Source organism: Pseudonaja textilis, chromosome 2, assembly GCF_049901715.1.
Source record: "Pseudonaja textilis isolate UNSWEBS1 chromosome 2, rPseTex1.2, whole genome shotgun sequence".
Taxonomy (NCBI): Eukaryota; Metazoa; Chordata; class Lepidosauria; order Squamata; family Elapidae; genus Pseudonaja; species Pseudonaja textilis.
Genome location: NC_141991.1, coordinates 85,968,022 through 85,984,313, shown reverse-complemented (window position 1 = coordinate 85,984,313; position 16,292 = coordinate 85,968,022). Strand labels below are relative to the sequence as shown.

At 37.1% G+C, this 16,292-nt stretch overlaps 1 long non-coding RNA gene across 1 annotated transcript in view; it reads right to left on the bottom strand.

Moving 5' to 3' along the window:
- Nucleotides 1-15,619, bottom strand: part of LOC148126949 (uncharacterized) — a 38,439-nt gene extending 22,820 nt beyond the window's left edge. The window contains exon 1 of the long non-coding RNA XR_015741755.1: nucleotides 15,386-15,619. This is a non-coding gene — a long non-coding RNA (uncharacterized LOC148126949). The remainder of the gene's footprint in view (nucleotides 1-15,385) is intronic.
- Nucleotides 15,620-16,292: the final 673 nt, after the last annotated feature.

The following is a 16,292-nucleotide window of genomic DNA, read 5'->3' as shown; positions in this document are numbered from 1 at the left end:
ACAATTTATATTTAAAAAACCCAAATTTAAAACCTTTTAAATTTTTTACTCTCAGCTTTTAAATTAGCTCCCTGTCAACAAGATTAATCAACATGATTCCATGTGTGTAAAGCTGATTTTTTTTATTCAAAAACTGAATTGCTTTTACATATTAATACTTTTCATTATTTTTTGATCTATTGTTTTTTTTTTGTTATTTGGAGGCTTAAATATGCATTTCATATGGTTTTGTTACAGCTTTTGTCTTTTTATTTCCTTGTCTTCCATTATAGTCTCATTTTGCAGCCTCCAAGCATTATCTCAGTAGGAAAAGTAATGTATTGGAGAATCTTTTTTCCTTTTTTTTTTTTTTTACTAATCTAGCATGTAAATGAGCACCTGATGACGAGAAGGAGGAGTTCTTGTGGCACTTTGATGCTTTGATTTCTAGTGCCCATCTAGGGAAACTTTTAAAACTTTGGAGTACTTGACATTTTTAGTAGTATATGTGCACACCAAGTCACTAAACATAAATAATAGAAGTGTAGAATTTTCAGGCTCCAGGCTTCCTCATGTTACCAGGTACTTGGAACCCTGTATGCTTCACTACATTAAAATATGTGGGATGGCATATTATAACTTCAGCAGTGACATCGCTAGAATACAAATTTGTAGGTAAGGTAAGATAAGATGTAAGATAAGATGTAGGTAAGAAAGATCTGGGCATTTTATAGAATGGCAAATGATTTTTCCGTTTGCTGTTGCTAAAGTGTAAAGCTTGCCATTCGCTGAATTAAATGGCTGTAGATTCAATTATGTAATAAACAGCACATGTTCTACATACTTCTTATGGGAGATCCAAACATAATGTATGCTGTATTAGACTGTTTAGTGTTATCAAAGTCTTGCAGATTTAATCCTAACCATATCTACATTCTATTTTTTTTTAGAAAAAGATTACTTATTTAATAGCACCTCCCTGAGCAATAAAAAGAGCACCGTTTATAGAAAAAATAGCTGAGACTGTGTCAGGTTATTGGTTATATATTTCTAGTTCTTTCATAAGGTGCTTGTTGAGTTGATATTGTGGATGCCTCCCTTTGTGAAATTTTGGAAATGACGATAGAACTGAACAAGAAAGCAGTGAGGCTTTAATAAAGCTCCTAATAATAAATGGCAGTATTTAGTTTTGGAAAACTTTTTGTGTTCTAGATTATACAATAATAGAACTAACCGGGAGCATTTTGCAATTCAGGTCAGGCTTCTCTCTCTTTCTTTCTTTTGTCCTTCAAAACAAAGTTCACTTTATCCTAATGAGAAGTTCTAATTAGGTTGATCTGCTTCTTTAAGTGACAGGTCAGATGTCTCTATTGAAAGAAATGTGTGCATTCTTCTTGTGTCTTTATTATTGGATTAAATTTTGATCAAGGCAGGAAATTATTTTATGAGGTGTGTGTTTGTTTGTCCCAAGGTGTTTATGGGAGGAGGGACAAGGGAGAGAGGCAAATGACCTCTTGCTGCTAGCTCTCCCCTTTTATACATGTATTGTGTTAATTACACACACATATGAAAATGGCAAAACTCACATCACAGTGGCAAGATGTTGATTTCACTGATTTAATACAAATATCAGATCCTGTAGCTCTCTCTGACCATAGCTGAATAGACTTCTCCAACCTGGCAATTTCAAGTTTTTCCCAATATGCCCAGAAGATATTAGTATGAGGAAGATCATGAAGAAGTAGTGTCAAGTTTTTATTAGAGGTCCATTGAGACACAGAAGTATCTTATGCCACATATGGGGCCACTAAACTCTCTCCATGGTTCAGCTGAGATTGGGGTACCACAAATTATCAAAATATAATAAGCAATAGTGCTTTCCATTGGTTATAATCTTTAAAGATTATACATACTGTAACACAAGGTCTGATTACCTATGGGACCCTCCCCTGAGGGTATCTGCTTGTCTTATCAGGTTATTTATTTATTTTTATCCTGTCTGTATTATTTTTATAACTAACTCAAAACAGCAAATGTATCTAATACTCCTTCCTCCTCCTATTGTCCCTACCATAAAACCCTCTGAGGTAGGTTGGATTGAAAGAGAATGGCTAGCTCAAAGTCACCCAACTGGCTTTCATGGCTAAGGCTCACTGTTGCTTTTTAGCCTGGTGCCTTACCCACTAGATCAAACTGACCTATCTTTCTGAACTGGTTTCAGGGTTTTTTTTTGAGGGGGTGAGCATTATATTACGGTGATACTTTTCCTTCCTATCCAATAACAACCCTGTGCTGTGATTTGGATTTAGAGAGAGTGATTGGCCCAAAGTCACCCAGCCAGCTTTCATGCCTAATATAGAATTCGAACTCATGGTCTCTGGCTTCTAGACTGCTACATTAATCACTATACAAACTGGCTCTCAGCTTAAATAGGGTGGTACATTCCAGGTTCCTGTCTTAAATGTTGTCATCTAATGAGTCTTCAGAAGTCACCTCAACATTTTGGAACAGCCTCCTATTTGAGATCAGATGATACCTATCGTTTTAGCCCTCTGGGAGTGCTGCGAAAATTTGGTTCTTCATCAAAGCTTTTGGCTAGGATGAGGGTTGAGTTGCAAGGATGTTTGGTCTGATCAATGGTGGGATTCAAATTTTTTTACTACCAGTTTTGTGGGCATGGCTTGGTAGCCGTGGCTGGGGGAGGATACTGTAAAATCTCCAGTCAGAGGTGGTATTTGCCAATTCTCTGAAGTACTCAAAATTTCCACTACCGGTTCTCCAGAACTGGTCAGAACCTGCTGAATACCACCTCTGGGTCTGATGCCTGGGGAGAAAAGTATCTTTGTTTTTAACCATGTTTTGTGGCTTGTGGTGAACCTTCTAGTGTCATTGTACGAGATAGGCATCCATGTTCATTCTACAAACAAACAAACAAATAAATAGATAACTTTGAACATTTATGTTTTGAACATGCACAATGTGTTTTAATATATTGTGGTGCATTTTGAATAAAATCCACTGACTTACTTTGGCCTACATGTATAATTAGCAGCAAACAATCATAACATTACACCGTTGAAGAAATTATTTGGACAATAATGATTACTTTTGTATCAAGACATAATCTCTCCCTGATTAAAATCATTCACGAACAGGAATATATCTGAACTTTAACACAAGAGAAGACAACTGGATCATGATGATTACTGGAAATAAGAGAATACAAATATAGCATCCTAGTGCAAAACACAATGAGGCAGTTAACCAGACAGACGTCACTTTTTCCTATTTGTGATTATAGTTGCCAACCAGAAAAAAAAAGAACTCCCACAATATGTGGGTGTTTTTTTTTAAAAAAATTGATATACCAGGGAAATAATAGGGCAGGCTATTTAATATCTCCCAGATTTTAATAATTATTTATTAGGTATCTTAGTTGATTAGATAGCTCTTATTCACAACCCACTCTCAATGTTTTAATTCCTCTCTTCCCTTAACAACTCGCTAAAATAATGTAAATGACCAGCTATCTGCAAGGAGTATAAATCCTTCCATTCCCCACCATCCAGTCAGAGCTGAAGAAGTTTCTCGGATGAGAAGCGAAATGTCTTCAAAGAAAAAGAACAGAAAGTCCAATTGCCTCTTGAAATAGCACCTTTGGGACAACTATGACCTGGATGACTGAGAATCTTCACAGACATTCCTCCCTTCAGTTCTTCATCCTTGGGCCCAGCCCATCACCAATCATATTCAAATACTGAATGTTCTGATTTCCAAAATTGGAACTGTACTATAAGTACTATATCCTGAGACAGAATTAGTTCTACATTTGTAGGCACTGGCTTCTTCCTGTTGTATACCACATAAAATTATATAAGATACGATCCTCTTGTATACAGTTATCCTTTTATATGCAATTCCATCTACCCATATCCTTACTTGACTGAAGAATTATGTGGAGGATTAAAAAAAACATTTTCCCAATTACCACACTGTTGTTAGCTGATGAGGGATTAACTTTATGAGTGGGAATTAAATATGGAATTTAGAACTGAGCAGAAAAAAATAGCGGCAAAAAGACTGAGACAGACTTTTGTGTGCTTCATTATTATTGCTATTTAATTATTTATTTAAAACATTTGTATGGCCACACCTAAAATAACAACTCAGGACAGCTCACAATAATACGATCAATAATTATAAAATCAGGAACCATAAAATAAAAAATAACAACCCCCCAACACAAAAAACCTAGGAACTGATTCCCAGGAATCTATTTTCTCTTTATAAACTGTGTTTAAATATCCACCCTCCTCAGCCACTGATGTTGTGGTTGTAATATCATCAGTTTTTTTGCAGATGTGTGCACGTTCTGTGTAGATGTCTACAAAAGGAAAGCTAGTTTTTTTTCCACTGAGCCAGGATTCTGATGAAACAGTTAAATTGTGGGAATCAGTACCATCAGACATGCTAATGGCTACTAATTTGGAAGGTTTTTAAAGGAGACTGGGTAAATTCCCAGAAGATTAAGGAGAGAACTATGTGGATGGTAGAATGTGAATATGTCTCTGTGTGGAGAGTTCCGTTAATGCATGTACCATGGCTTTGGCTGGATCCATTTTTAGTTCCAACTTCACCTAACTCTACCACAGCCCTACAGAGGAACGCAGTCCTAAAGGTAGTAAAACTTTTCAATCTCTGTGACAGAAGGAGAGGGGTTCACTTCCGTTTCAAAATCTGTCCTAAAAACCAAATATTTAGAAAAATAACAGCAACACCACCATAGCATTCACCAACCATTCTAATCTAAGGCCTGGAGAAGAGCCAGTTTTAAGGGCTCATTTAAACAGGGTCAAATTGGAGTCCATACCAAAGGTGGTATTCAGCAGGTTCTGACCAGTTCTGGAGAACTAGTAGTGGAAATTTTGAGTATTTCGGAAAACCAGCAAATACCATCTCTGACTGGCCCCACCCCCATCTATTCTCTGCCTCCTGAGTCCCAGCTGATGAGCTGGGTCTTCTTTTGTTGCCCTACACAGGAGAATGGAGCTGGAAAGCAGGTTAGCGGGGTGGGGAGGGAATGGAGATTTTACAGTATCCTTCTCCTGCTATGTCCACCAAATCACGCCATGCCCACCAAGCCATGCCTACAGAACCGGTAGTAAAACTTTTTGAATCTCACCACTGGTCCATATGATCTTTGGGGTACATGCTGTGATGGAGTTACTGGTTCTTCTGAGACTTAGAAGGATATATCAAGGGAACCCTCCAAAATTGTGTCCAGAGTTCTTTGTGGTTCAATATTATTGAGAAGGACTTTGATTTTCTTTCTTTCATGTGCAGATCAAACCTTATACTGTCATAACAAGGCCACCTTTTTGGCTATATCATTGGCCAAAACCAAATAATTTTTGGTGCGTTCTACTGGTAGTAATTAATAGACCAACAAATGGCGTGGACTCTGCATTTCTCCACATTCACATTGTGTATTATCTGCCACCAACCTCCACTAGAGCATTTTGGTCTTACACTTAGGCACTCCCACACTCAACCTATTTAAAGTCTTCCAGATAACACAGGGGAGATACGATCCCTTAACCCTGTTCTCCTCTGGGATTATTTTTTTGTTCCATAAATTTTCTCCTTCATCTTCTAATTCAGTTTTGCTCCTGTGCAACCTGAAGAATATTTGTTCTTTCTATAAAACTCCTCCTAGATCTAAGTCAACAAGTTTGGGGCATGCATCCATTCAGAGGATGCCAAGAATCATTCTTTTGTTTGGTTCTCTGTAGTAATCCTAGGTGGAACAATACCAAAAAGAGGATACATTTTCTCAATTGGTGTGGGTTTAAGGCCTCCTGTAACTGTGTGTACTCCTTCATTGACAGCAATGTCATCTTGTTTCATATCTATGGACACACTTCATACTGGAATGCTTACTCTACTGCAGAATTACTGACATGCCCTCAGACTCTGAGGGAGAGGAGGAACAGCTGACAGGGAGTGGAGGTATCATTCCAGAGGTTGTGGAGGAGGGCAGAGGCCAGCTGGGCAGTCAGAGGAAGAACCAGGCCCATCCCCTCTTCATCCTAGGACACCCAGGGAGGAATGGAGAAGGAAACAACTTGGCTTATGAGAGAGGAAGCGGCCATGATCCCCCTCATTGGTTGCAGCTGGGGAGAATAGTATATAAGAGAGACGGTTAAAGCACAGCATTGCCAGAAGCAAAGAATGTTTTATTTTGGGCTGAAGTCATCTTGGTTAGCATCCTTCCAACAGACTGTGCCTTGTTATCTCCTTGCAGTTGGTAATTACTTATCCTGGTCCTTGGGAATATTCCTCCATTGTTGTTTGTTTTTGGTTTTTTATTTCACCTCTATCTGCTCATTGTTTGGATTGTATTGCTTTATTTTGAAGACTATTTTTGCATAAGTTTTATCTCCAACTGAGAATTATTGAATAGTGGGGCCAAGTTGGAGGCATTAAAGGACATTTATTTACATTTTGGATTTTGTTACGTTTGTGTTACACTCCGGATCATCACAATTATTCAGAGCCAAAACCAATGGTTTAGTTTCAAACTAAGAATCTAAGACATTGAAGGAATATTTATCAAATCTGCAAATGACTCAAAGCTGGGAATAGGGGCTTATGTTCTACCGAAGGAAGAGAAGTTTCAAATGTGTGTGCATGGGCTTAAATGTATAGGAAGGAGATCTGAAAAGGAAAAATGTAAGGTTCGCATAGGATGCAAGAAACCTTGGGAAAGTACATATGAAAATGAACACAAAGTAAACAAGAGACAGCACTGTGATACAGATACTAGAAAGGTAAATGTTATATTGGGCTATAATAAAAGGAGTATTGTGTCTAAATTAAGGGAAATAGCCATTACATTCTTCTCTGCCCTGGACAGGTGTGTGCCTAGTTCCCAAATACATAGACTGTCACCCGGAATAGGGAATGAATTTATCATCTATTGCTAGAGCAGACCCAATGAGTTAAAACATACAAGGTATCAGCAGAAACTTCCTGATATATGAGCTGTCAGCCAGTGAACAAGCTGACGCACAAATTGATGAGAAATGCAGATGCGTGTGTTGGATTATCCACAGTTGTATGTATTGTATCCCCTTTCAGATGTTAAAAAACCCAACAACTTTTAGACTATCTGTTACTGTATTTAAATATTTTCTTGAATACTTTGAAGGCAAAATGGGAAGAGGGCAGAATTATTTTCAGCTTCCTTTTTTCACATTGCATCAGCAGCAAACAAGGTACTTTGGATTCATCATGGAAATGATAGGTGGAAGAAATGGAGAGTCCTGTCATTAATGAACCAGCTTACCTGGAGTTTTATTGCTTAGCATCTGCTCTCAGCCATGCTACGATGACTCAGTTTAAATGTCTGCTTTGCCTAAATGATGCATATGCTCTGCGTGGTGAGGCAACTCCAGCTTTCCTTCAATTATGTCTTTATAATAATAAATCAGCAGCTACTGGGTGTAGGGGGAGGCGGTGGAAAGATTCATTCAACAGTAAGGAAAGCCTGCGTGCAGAATATTGTGCCACAAAAAAATATTAACAAGCACAGGGAGATTTTATGCTCACTGCTGATCAAGTTCACTGTATACAAAGCAGCCTTTGTGTCCCTCTTTCTGTATGAAGTTTCTTGAGTTAGAGGACAACCCTGCATTATACATGTAAGCCTGTTCCAAACCTGCTCCACTACAGCTGTGTTGTGAGCTGTGGTTTGTTACACTTCACTGAGATCTCAGATAGCTGTAACATTGCTGAGACATAAGTCTGCTGCCTCTCCAAATTTTGGGGAGGATATGTTGGGGTTATAATCCAGAGTATTTCTCAACAGGCATTCTTTGAAGAGGTGGATAGTTTCAGCTTTTTTGATTCAGCAGTAAGAGAACCAGCAAATCAACAAATATAAATACAAATACGGGCTGAATGGAATACAGGCTGAATAGTCAAGACCTTGTTGATGATCCAAACTCTGTCAAGGATCTTGGAGTACTCGTCTCTAATGATATAAGTGTTAGAGCCCAGATAACAAACCCAAATGGGGGCAAAGAGAAAGAATAAAAATAATGCTTCAATCATCTGCACCAAGGCCTGAGCAAAGAGCCATGACTTTACAGCCCTTTGAAATGCCAGTAGGATGGGAGTTATTCAGGTTTTGAGGAATCCACATTCCACATAGTAGGCAAATATTATAATTATGTATGGTTATTTGTCCCTTGTGTAGCAATCTTGGATTGATCTGTTCTATGATCAACTTGCTTGCTGTCTTGGCTATCCAAAACATTCCTAAGAGTCTTCTACCCATTGAAATTCAAAAGCATCAATATTATTTTCATCCTGCTTCTTTAAAGACAAACTTTCACTTCTATAAAGTGTCCCAAAGAAAAGCATTAACTGCAGGGTTTTGATATTTTCAGGCACAGACATAGCAATTGATTGTCTTTTCTCAGGCCTTCATTGCCATCTATCGTGTTTTTTATTTTTTTATTTATTTTATTTGGTTTGTCAATTGCTTACAAGATAATAGGTATAAGTAAAAACATAGTTATGAATACATGGATACATATAAGAAAAATGAAAAACTACATAGCCAAAAAGGCATTAAAAGTTGTTAACCTAATCTTACCTAGCTTTTCTCTGGTAATATTACACTAATAACTAGACCATACAAAACATTTGCCAGACCAATACTCGAATACAGCTCATCAGTCTGGAACCCACATTACGTATCTGATATTAACACAGTTGAGAAAGTCCAGAAATATTTCACAAGAAGAGTTCTCCACTCATCTATTCATTGCAGAATACTTTATGCCGCCAGACTTGAAATTCTAGACCTAGAAAATCTAGAACTACGCTGTCTTTTGTCTGATCTAAGTATAGTATATAAAATCATACATTGCAATGTCCTACCTGTCAATGAATACTTCAGCTTCAACCATAACAATACAAGAGCACACAACAGATACAAACTCAAGGTTAATCGCACCAAACTTGATTGCAGGAAATACAACTCCAGCAACAGAGTGGTCAATCTCTGGAATACTCTACCTGACTCTGTGGTTCCTTCCACAAACCCCCAAAATTTTAACCTTAGACTTTCTACTATTGACCTCACCCCTTTCCTAAGAGGTCTGTAGGGGGCGTGCATAAGCACACCAACGTGCCTACTGTCCCTGTCCTATTGTTTCTTTTATTTTTCTTATATGTATCCATGTATTCATAACTATGTTTTTACTTATACCTATTATCTTATAAGCAATTGACAAACCAAATAAAATAAATAAAGAAATAAAAAACACAATAGATGGCAAGGAAGGCCTGAGAAAAGACAATCAATTGCTATGATATGTCTATACCTGAAAATATCAAAACCCTGCAGTTAATGGTTTTCTTTGGGACACTTTATAGAAGTGAAAGTTTGTCTTTAAAGAAGCAGAATGAAAATAATATTGATGCTTTTGAATTTCAATGGGTAGAAGACTCTTAGGAATGTTTTGGATAGCCAAGACAGCAAGCAAGTTGATCATAGAACAGATCAATCCAAGATTGCTGCACAAGGGACAAATAACCATACATAATTATAATATTTGCCTACTATGTGGAATGTGGATTCCTCAAAACCCGAATAACTCCCATCCTACTGGCATTTCAAAGGGCTGTAAAGTCATGGCTCTTTGCTCAGGCCTTGGTGCAGATGATTGAAGCATTCTTTTTATTCTTTCTCTTTGCCCCCATTTGGGTTTGTTATCTCTGCCACCTTTATGTGATTTTCTTTTTTTTTTTAAAAAAAAATATTTTTATCAATTTGTAAAGTTCCCAGATTTGCTGGGAGTTGAACACATAGAAATCCAGCTTAATAATAATATAACAATTTTGGATACATTATGTGAAAATTCAGATCTCTTGAGAAGTCCATATTGTTGAGAAAAGTGGAAGAAAAGAGAAGTTGAGGATGACTTCAGTGGGATAAACAGATAGATGCACCCTTGAAAAATCTGAAGAGCCGGGTTAAAGATAGCTCATTCTGGAGAAAATCTAAGAGTTGACATTGACTCAACCATATATAATTCCACTACATCCACAAAAATCCAGTAATGTAAATCCAGTAATATCAGCTAAGAACAATGACACATTTAAAATCCTCAGTAGTTGCTTGAGCAAAAGAAATAAAACTTTCAGAGTGGGTAGTAATTATACTGATTGTATCCCCACCTGCATCCAATCATGGAATAAATACTTATTTCTCTTTACTGATCATGTAACTACTCTTGGCCCTGACTGAGATAACAAAGTTCATGAAAACATGCCACTATATTGATGCAGTCTCACATGCAGGGAATAAAGATCTGCAAAATAAAATCAAAACCCCAAGATTTGCCTATATTGAAAAAAACTCAATTTATTCAGATGGCTATTCTGGTCCTTTTGGAGAGTAATCAGTATTTTCTTAAAATGGAGGCAGCATTGTTGTGACTTCACATAATTATGTCTAAAGTAGCACTCTGTAATTTAGTTGCCCCAAGCCGGAAGAATTCTGCAACAACCAACTTTTCACTTTGGTTGATTGTTATTGTGAATGTAAATGGTTTTAAAAATACGGTTTGCTTGTTTCCATGCACTTTTTTTTTATAATTCTGATGAGCATCTATGAAAATAATTGCCTTGGCCTGTATTGCAATTCAATAGCCTTGATGCCCTCAGAAAATGATGAAAGTTCCAATAAATTCCAGTCAGCACGCTAAATTCAGAGCAAACTCATCTTAAGACTGGAAAAGTAGAATGTCCCTACAATCATTAATCTTTTTTCTGTTGTACTTTTTATGGTTGTAATAGTAGTAACAAAATGGGCTATTTGCTCTCAGGGAAATGGGAGGATAAATTGCTTACTCAAGGAACAAAAAGTGTCCATTGAATAATTGGCAGGTTCAAGAGAGGTAAATTATTGGATATTAGGTATTTGTTGGTTTTAATTAGTCATTCTGACCCAGCACTTCAAAGGAGCTCCCTGATGAATTAAAGATTCTCCATTTTGTGTCAATCAATATAGAACAATAAGTGCATTGTTATAGTTGTGTTCTTTTTGTAGATGGATTCACTATTGTAATGGGAGCCTTGCCTCATAATAAGATGCTTGGAATCATATATATAACCACTATGTATACAGCATTTTAGGTAAGAGAGGGCAAATTACCATGCTAATAAGGTTATAAATGTTGATGGATGAGCACCTAAGAGTAAATCTGGACTCCACTACTTCAGAGTACAATGGGATGCTCAAAGTTTTCAATCAAAATTCTACATATATGTTGGTGAGTTGTGACTTAGAACACTTTTTCCTGTCATTTAAATTTCAACTACAAGAATAATTTTTTTATTACATGGTCAGAGAGCAGTAAACTTAATGGTTACATTATTCCAGGTGACTTCATCGGCACATTCACATAGTTACATTAGGAACAATACAGTACACCCTTTTTTGAACTCTCAGAGAAGAGAAATACAGATGCTATATTATGCATGGCCCTCATGTATGGCTTTCTATTGCAGATAACCTATAGATTATATATATATATATACCATTCTGATAGGTTATAGATATATCTTCCAGAAAACATTGGACCTTAGGGTCTGGATGGCTCCTAAATCTAACACACTGTGTATATACAGCCATCTACAGTGGGAAAATCCAAACATTAAATTTTCAGTAGAGGATTTTAATCTCATGGGATAACAACTGGCTATCCTTGTCTGTGGAGTTCCTATAAGGATGAACTTGGTCATGTGGTGGTCAATGAAACTGAAAGTACCACAGTGTAAAAATAAGAGAAATTTACCTTTGGTCATACGGATGGTGTATGTGAATACCATGCAAAATTGCATATACGAGGCAATATATAAAAAGGTAGCATTATTATTAATATTAATAATATTAATATTATTAATAATAATAGGGAACATCAGGTTGAGAAGGTTCTGGAGAATGAAAAAATCAAGATCTTGTGGGACTTCAGAATTCAGACAGACAGGCACTTGGCCCACAACACACCTGACATAACAATAGTTGAAAAGAAAAAGGTTTGGTTCATTAACATTACAATACCTGGTGATGCATGAATTGTAGAGACGCAGCAAGAAAAAATCACAAAGTATCGGGACTTACAAATTGAAGTTGAGTGACTTTGGAAAAAGAAATTGTGTGTTATCCCAATTGTAATTGGAACCCTTGGAGCAATACCTAAAGGGCTACCTCGCTATTTGGAAATTCTGAATTTATCAGACTTGAATTCCCTGATTCTACAAAAAAACACCCTACTTGGCACAGCTTATATCCTCTGATGCTACCTGAACAGATCCTAGGTCTTTGGTTAGGACTCGAGCTGTTGAGCTATCAACCAGCCCTTAAGGCTGTGAATCTCACTGAAGATTTAATAATAATAATAATAATAATAATAATAATAATAATAATAATAATAATAATAATAATGACCTAGGCAAGCACTTAAAAACAATAGGCACTGACAAAATCACCATTGGTCAGCTGCAGAAGGCCACCTTACTGGGATCTGCTTGCATAATTTGCCGATACATCAGATAGTCCTAAATGCTTGTGTTCGACTAGTGATTTGTGATATGAAACCCAGCATAGTTATCTCGTTTGCTGTGTACACTGTAGTTTTTTGTGTATAATAATAATAATAATAATAATGACATATTATAAGATCTATATTTTTCTGCTTTGACAGCTTAGATGACTATATATACAATTCTGGTAGAAATTTTAATATCTTATTAATTTCTATCAGAATAATACATATAATCTGCTAAGCAATTCCATATCATATGTTCAGACTTATCCTAATCACATCATTCAATTTTTGTCATTAAAAGGAATGGCACAAAGGGAATGCTTTTTGTCCACACATTCTATTTTCTTCTGTTGGTTTTCTAAAGAAAGTTTCTGACCTCCAACATGACAGAGAGAGCAGTGCGAAGACTTAAGCTAGATGCAGGTGAAGAGTTGAGCAGTTCCCATTCTTGTCTGCCTTTAAAAGTCAGCCTCCTCTCCATTTTCTTTGATTTGCAACTTTTAAATTTATGAGTGTGCTATTATTCCATCCAATATGATCATTCTACAGTAATGATTGATTTCAATTCTTTTCTGTTCACCTCTAACACCAGAAGACCAAGCAGAGAGGAGCTAGCAGCAATAGAGGTGAGAGACAAGAGAAATAGGAGAGTAGAAATAGGAACCTTTGTGGAGAAATTCTGGAACTTGAGAAGGTTGATATAGCATACACAGAGTGTTGAGCTTAGATAGTACAGACTCCAGTTCAGTTGCACTGTTCATTCCCGGATCTTCACACTTTGTCCGCTGGGAATGTACTGTGGAGAGTGCCCTTCCCTCTTTGCTTATTTTCTCTTCTCCTGGGTAGTAAATTGCTTGGACATTCAAATCAGACCTGCCAGTGGTTATGAACTAAAGGGTTCGTGACCACTAGCAGATGGTAAGAATAGGCAAACTACGAGTTATGGGTGGAATTTGAAAGACAATCAGGACAAGCTATGGAACACAAGTGATGAAGATGACACATTGATTACCAAGAGATCATTTGTGGAAGATATTACTCAAGATATAAGGACACAGACACATTTCAGAGTGGCATCATCAATTAAAAGACTATCCTCCAGAACAGCTGAACATGACATAACCTAATAACTGAGAAGCAGCGTAAATCCCAGAAAGAGAGCAACTTTAACAAATACATGACAAGAAGGAAAAGGAGAAAAATAAAATTTATCAGCTATCCCAAAATGTGGAAAAGGCCCACAGTTCAAGATATTTGTTGGGGCAAATAAGTTTATAGGTTGTTACTAACATGAGCTCAGACACAAGAGAAAGAGTCCCTATTGGAGGATTACCTAGAAATTTATACAGCACATTCTAGTCTCTCCTATTGTTAATAATACTGACTTAAATGTTATTAATGCAACTGTATAACAAGAGATGAAAATATATGCAAAACTAGTTTTACTTGACAAATGTATGCTTTTGTGTTTCTTTTTCTTTGATTCTCTTTATTTTTGGTTTATATTTATGCTTAGGTAATTAAAGTGAGGTAATAGCAGCTGAATAGTTTTTAGGGAAAAGTAAGATTTGCAGCCCTGGAAATCAGTATATTGTACAAAAAACAACAGACTAAAACCTGAACTAGCTTGGCTTTATGTGTGTTAACCTGGAGACAAATACTACTGTGTTAAAATGGATTTGAACTGACTAATAATCATGCAAAGGGTTGTCATAGGGCAGTCTGGCCTGGATCCAGTAACTTGTGAGAAACAGGAAATATTTCAGGATTTGGGAGGAGAGATATAAAGTGGCTAGAAGATGAAATTCAGTTAAAAAGGGGGCTTGAAAACAGTATTGGACTAAGATTACAGAGATCTCCCACAACTATAGATCACACTGGATGATCCTGGAGCCTGTGGTTATTCTTTATAGCTTTAGGGTGTTTTCAATTTTGTTGCAAAGATAAATGCCGAGAATCACAGTGTGTGCTTCTTTGAGATAACTGAAGGAAAGGATTAAATGAAAGGTACATGTAATTTTGGGAGAATGGATAGGAAATGAGATTAAACTAGTTTGGGAATGAATGTGTAACTGCCACTAAACAAATAAACAATGCACCAACAATTCTAGAGAGAAGCCATGGGCTGGGGAAGAGTATCACTGAAAATGCCCTTAATGTGAAAGAGCCAAAAGAAGCCTAGCTTGTCATAAAATTTGCTGCTTTATGAACAGTTGCATGTTAAGGACACAGCAAATATACAGCTTTTTCCAAATGTCTGAAAACACTAAGGGCCAACATGATTTGCACTTGCTGCTAATTATCAAAAAGCAAGTGAAAGCATGGTAGGATTGCTGTTCTCAGGGCACAATGCAAAGATCACTGTGAATACTATGTGCCCTTATGACTCCCTATGGCAACGTCAACCTTCTATTGACAGAGCTATAGACGAGTTCACTGGCCCAGAGAGAAACTTTTTCATTTTGCAATTTGAACAGTAAACAAGTACTAATGCACACATTCCTCTCCTTGTTTGACTCCAGCTAGGGGCCTGTATCACCTGAAGTTTAATTCAGGAGGCCAACCACTGTCAACCATCTATAGGAGCCACCCTTCGTTTAATTGGTTGGAATGCAGAGGAATTTTCTAGGACAAGAGAGCATATTGTTCACCAGCTAGCCAACTGAATGCCAAAGTCTTGTTCATGAAAAACTTTAAAACCTGCCCAGGGTCTGCCACCATTACAGGGAAGTCTGTACATGCTAGGATTTAAATGGAACACTTTATAGAACAGCCATTACCTTCAGTATTTTGGAGAACAAGGCGCTGTTGCCTTTGTATCTCTTTGTAGTATATGTGTTGTATTATCAGCTGATATCTCTGCACCGATGAATCTGCTGTGTTGTAAGGGAAAAAAAGGAAAGAGAGAAATTTGCTGAATAAGAGGAGTAAACAAAAGGAAGTCAAAGCTCCCCATTGTCCACTGGTGACAGCAGTAAAACCCTGATTAATAATTGAAATGCTTTTCCAGGAAAAGAGATACTGAAGCCCAAGTAAAGGCATGATCATAGTACCGATAGGATGGTGTTCCAGGAAAGTCTGGATCTTCATGCAGCTATTACTCTGTGCTGCAGGCCCATGTACTTAAGGCTGTGATTTGGATTCTGCTGATTCTTGGTATAAAGCATTTTCCCCACTGATAGTTGAACTTAAAAGCCGGCAGTATGGAGATCCTGCACCGAACACTGACAGAATCTTGCCTAGCCATACAGCCAGTATGAAGTTGATCTGTGGAATTTTCTGTCATGGAGCTGCATTTCATTTCTATAAAAATAGCTGATCTTAGACTTGACCACCTCCCCATCCCCCCTTCCCAATTTAAAATGTGGTCTAATAAGGAAGGGCAGAAAATATTTCAAAAAGCGATGGCTTTTCTCATGACTGAACAAGTCAGGAGCACTATTGTTCTGTCTTGCTAGGGATACCTGAAAATTGTAGTAGGATTCTGCACATGTTGGTCAACAGTACATTTTTCAAAATACTATGACTAGACCCAGATCTTTGCTGGTCCTCAAAGTAATGTCTGAGCAATGATGTTCCTCTGTCATATTCCTTGGTGCCCACTAAACTTTTCAACCTAATATTCTTTTAATTAAAACAACAACAAAACAATCTGATATGCTGCAAAGAATATCACTAACTTCAAGC